Source organism: Lolium rigidum, chromosome 5 (genome assembly GCF_022539505.1).
Source record: "Lolium rigidum isolate FL_2022 chromosome 5, APGP_CSIRO_Lrig_0.1, whole genome shotgun sequence".
Taxonomy (NCBI): domain Eukaryota; kingdom Viridiplantae; phylum Streptophyta; class Magnoliopsida; order Poales; family Poaceae; genus Lolium; species Lolium rigidum.
The window spans coordinates 175,306,351-175,311,580 of record NC_061512.1 but is presented as its reverse complement, the minus strand read 5'-3'; the positions used below and the strand labels follow the sequence as shown (position 1 = coordinate 175,311,580).

The following is a 5,230-nucleotide window of genomic DNA, read 5'->3' as shown; positions in this document are numbered from 1 at the left end:
TCCCGCGGCCCTAGGAGGGCGAGGTCCGTCTTCTCGTGGAACGTATAGAGATTCTTCCGCACTCAAAGTCGCCTCCTGGAACGTGAGGAGGTGCGTGGTCGTGAAAATGAAGAAGACCCCAGCAAAGTACAGTACTACTACTACGGTACTACCTTGACGGAACGCACGTGTTAGTGCGCTGTCGCTTGCCATAACTGATGCAAGTAGCTACTCCATTCCAGCTAAAGAGCCGGTAACTCTATATAAACAAGTTTGCGCCATTCAGCGAACATAGCAAGCTGAGTTAGCTCGATCATCTAATAAGCAAGCAGATTGGGCAGTGATTGTGTAAGTGCTATGATGGCCAAGCGTCCATCAATATGGGCGGCACTCTTCCTGCCTGTGCTGGTTCTCGCTGATAGCTTCCAGCCGCCAGCGACAGGCTGCAACAGGAGCTGCGGCGGCGTGGACATCGCCTTCCCGTTCGGCATCGAGGCCGGCTGCTTCCTGCCAGGCTTCCAGATCCACTGCATCGACGGTCGAACGCCGATCCTCGCGGACAGCACGCGCAACATAAAGGTGCTGAACCTGACCGGGATGCCGCGACCGCAGGTCTTGGTGATGCTGCCCATCGCGTACCAGTGCTACAACACCACCGACGGGGCCATCAAGCCCGACGAGTCATTCGATGGTAACAGCGGCATCAGCCCCGTGTACCGCATCTCCAACACCATGAACGAGCTCGTCGTCCTCGGGTGCAGCACCGTCGTCTACACCGGCTCTGTACCTGTGGTAGGGTGTGTGGGCTACTGCAACGACAACGACTCCATGACTGAGGACGGCGCCTGCGCGGGAAACGGCTGCTGCCGCGTCGAGATCGCACCGGGGCTCGTCGACAGCACCATGGTATTTCAATCCTCCTCGAATTCCTCCCTGTCGCACGAGCGTATGGACATCTCCCCTTGCGACTACGCATTCATAGTGGCGAAGAACAGCTACCGCTTCCGGGTGTCCGACCTCAACATGGACGGGAGCTCGATCACCAAGCCGCAGGTGCTCGACTGGGCAATCCGCGGAACCTACAGCGACGACACCATGTCCGCCGAGAACATGACCTGCCCCGAGGTGAAAAACACCCCGGAGTACGCCTGCGTCAGCGTCAACAGCGAATGCCTCAACTCCACCAACGGCCCCGGATACTTCTGCAATTGCACCAAGGGCTACTGGGGCAACCCATACCTTATGAATGGATGCCAAGGTAGCTAACCGTCCCTTTCAATTCGTTTCTGCATTTATATTAATATAGTGCAGACTCATTGTTGATCCTTTCCGTCCACGATGCAGATATCGATGAATGCCGTGACCCGTATTATTTCCCTTGCAACGGAGTATGCAGAAACCTCCCTGGTTCATACGATTGCGCATGCCCTTCCAGACAAAGGGCTTTCCAAAACAATGCATTTGAGAATACTTGCGACTATATAATCAAGGTCGCACCTGAAATAATGCTTGCCATCGGTACACACACACGCTCAGTTTTACATTTTCATATTCCCGCAATGCTATCCTATTGTTCTGTTTGTCACGTGAGCTGTACAGGTTATAGGAGTATAGGGTCATCAAAACATATATATATCAGCCGGCGTAACCCATTTTACAATAGAAAACTAGCATAGTGGCGCTCGCAAATGCGAGGGTATCATCTGGTGTTGGTTGAAAGCTTTGAAGAAATACAAATATGATTTCTTTGGTATGACATAATTTCCCATTATGTGACCATAAACAACATTGTTTTACAACTATCTCAAATGTTTAGCTAAAAAAAATCATCTTTTGGTAAAACAAATATCATCTATGGGAGTAACAACTTTGGCAATCTCATATCCGTAGAATTTTGTTTAGTTCCTCCGTTCCAATTAATAAGCCTTTTTTTTCAAAAGTCAAGCCAATTAAATTTGATCAAACTCTTAGAAAAATCTATCAACAACTATGTTCTATAGATATCATATGAAAATACATTTCATGATATATCTAACTATATTAATTTTGTATTTTTCATGTTAATGATTTTAGTAAAAAAAAATCAGCTAAAATTTACGTGATTTGACTTTTCAAAATTAATATAGGCCTTACTTTATAGGATCGGAGATAGTAGCATGCCATGTGTACGTTGAAACATCCATGCACGTGATATTGGATCTGTACACGGAACTATAGTGTTTACATGATGTTAGATAAGTATGCGAGGTTATCTATCAATAATTAACTTTTATGATGTTTTTTCCTCTCATTTACTCACTACGTGTCCCAATATGCAACATTTTAGAAACATGAACATGGTGAAAATTTGGCCAGTTTTTTTTTTTGTATATGGATATACTGCTGAAGATGAATTATTTTCTTTTCGGCATAATCGTTAACATGTCTATACATAAATAGTCAAAGTTAGGTAAGTATGAATCTAAGTTTTTCAGACTCTAACGTATCCTGATCCGCATTCAATGGTTCTACACACCCACTCACATGAATTTTTTGTGTTATGCGAGATGACTACGTGGTTAGAATATGATAGTCCAAGACTCTTAATCGGTCATCAATTTTACCGTGCAATTGGAATGACATGTACCCTTATGTTGATTTTCTTACATGAGAACTATACACATAGTAGTCCAAATAGGTCTGCCATACGAACAATGTGATATCCCCCAAAACAATTGTAGAAAAATTAAGTGTACACTTATCAGGGGGAGAGGTGTTTTGGAATATGGGAGCATATGCTCCCTTAATTTTGAAATGCATCTTACACATATTTGAAATTTCAAAAAAAATTAAATAAAAAATTCGCACATACATCTTCACGTGATATGCGCTCACAAAGTCATTTCAGGAAAAATAGACTTTTCATGTGACGTGTGTCAAAAAGAAAAATTCCAGTGCTAGAATAAGGCTCTTCACAAGATAAATTTTCTCTTTTTTACCTAGGCCACAAAAAATATTTGTTTTTCATGAAACTTGGCGAACTCACATATATTATGGAGATGTACATGTAGATCTTCGACACTTTCAAATATATTATTTGGGTAGATAGAGCATATGCACCCGGGAGCCGAATTGAAAATCAGCTTATCAGGTCCTATGATTAAAAATAGTACAGTATTGACCAACTGTGTGGATACTAAATATGAAACATATCGAGCAGAAATATATGGTAACTTAGTTTTGTGTGTATCATTAAGACAAAAAAAATTATGGTGTGAGGCGTTTCCGTGGATACTGTGTTGACTAATGTTGTATCTTCATCATTTTTAAAATTAATTAATTTTTAAGATTATCTCTTTTATTTACACCGACCGTTCCAAAGGTTTAGCATATGATCACGACACCAAGCTCAGATTATTCACATGTAACAGTAGTACTCGCCAATTATGATGTACTAATAAAAGTCTTACTTAGCATGTATTTTAAATTAAATGAACCAAATTAAGCTGCATTAGTAATGAGTAACTGATTTATAATATGTTAATTGCAGGCATCACTGTAGGAGTATTCATACCTATTGTCACTTTCCTTATAGCATTCATTATACTCCAAAAGAGAAAACTGGATAACCTTTTTGAAAAGAACGGAGGGGAGGTGCTTAAAAATGTGAAAGGTCTCACAATATTCACAAAAGATGGACTAAAGAAAATTACAAAAGATAATGCAGAGTTTCTTGGAAATGGAAGCTTTGGTAATGTGTACAAGGGGACTCTTCCTGACCAAACCATGGTGGCAGTCAAGGCATCTATCAAAGTAGATAAAGCTACAAAGGAGGAATTTGTTGACGAAATTGAAATCCAGACACAGATGATCCACAAGAACATCCTCAAGCTCATTGGTTGCTGCCTGGAGGTGGACGTTCCAGTGTTAGTCTATGAGTTTGCATCAAATGGGAGCCTCCAAGACATCTTGCACGGCAAAAAAAAATCAAGTACTCCCCTTGGACTCACGCTTGGACATTGCAATTGGCTCTGCAGAAGGTTTAAAATATATGCATAGTTATGCAACTCATGCTATGAGACATGGTGATGTCAAGCCAGACAACATACTTCTGGATGACAAGTTAACACCAAAAATAGCGGATTTTGGGCTGTCTAAGCTAGTGAAACAAGAATATTTCGCGAAGGTTGTGGTTGGGTGCATGGGTTACATAGACCCAGTATTCATGAAAACTGGTCTTTTGACACAGAAGAGTGATGTGTACAGCTTTGGAGCAGTTTTGTTGGAGCTCATCACAGGTAAGAGAAATGTGTATGATGAGAATTGTATTAGTCTCATTACTGAGTACCGAAAGGTTTATGAAAATGAAAAGAGTGGGAGGGCAATGTTTGACAATGACATTGCAACTGAAGACGATATCGTTGTCCTTGAGGAAATGGGCAAGCTAGCAATGGACTGTCTAAAGGAAGACTTTCAAGGTCGGCCAGATATGACAGAGGTAGCCGAACAACTTGTGATGATTAGGAGAAACAAGAAGTTTGGTAGATCAAAGAGTGAAAATCCTAACAACATTGGTGATATTACCATATATAATTCTCCTACCAACACAGACATCAGTGAAACTACTAGCACAAATATTTCAACGAAGTCAACTCCCAACAACATAGACATCCTTCATAGTCCATAACACTAAAAATGCAGCAGCCAGCAGGACAACACAAGTATTTTTTTGTCTTATTATATTTCCAAGTTTCTCCTTAAGTTGGGAACATGCACAACATTATTGTAGTGTGTGTGTGTGTGTGTGTGTGTGTGTGTGTGTCTGTTTTGAGTGATTATTGTAGTGTGTGGTTGATACCTCTTTCTGTGTAATCAACCGAAATATGTAATGTTCATTAATATTAGAACTCTATCTTTTAATTCATTGAATTAGTGTTGATGGCGTTGTAATTAGAACATTGAAGCACACTTTTCCGCACCCGCCCATCCTAAATAAAGAACAATAGATATATATGCAATTTATGGTAAAAATGGGAACACAATGCGTCTTGGAACGTGTACATTTTTGGCACCACATAAATTCAATAGAAAGTCAATTTGATTTCCTGTATGGCTGATGATTTATCCATGTCATATCAATGGCTTGAACAATTAGACATGGTAAGCAGTCTAGGAAACAAATACATATAACATGGAGGTCACTAACTCTCAAGTCTTCTAGGAGAAAATTAGCAATATGTTGTTGTGAACTATAGCTAGCATACAGAAACAA

The 5,230-nt window shown here is 40.9% G+C and overlaps 1 pseudogene; it reads left to right on the top strand.

The window, feature by feature from the left end:
- The first annotated feature begins 339 nt into the window (after nt 1-339).
- On the top strand, nt 340-4,645 carry LOC124656736 (annotated as a pseudogene).
- The last annotated feature ends 585 nt before the right edge of the window (nt 4,646-5,230 follow it).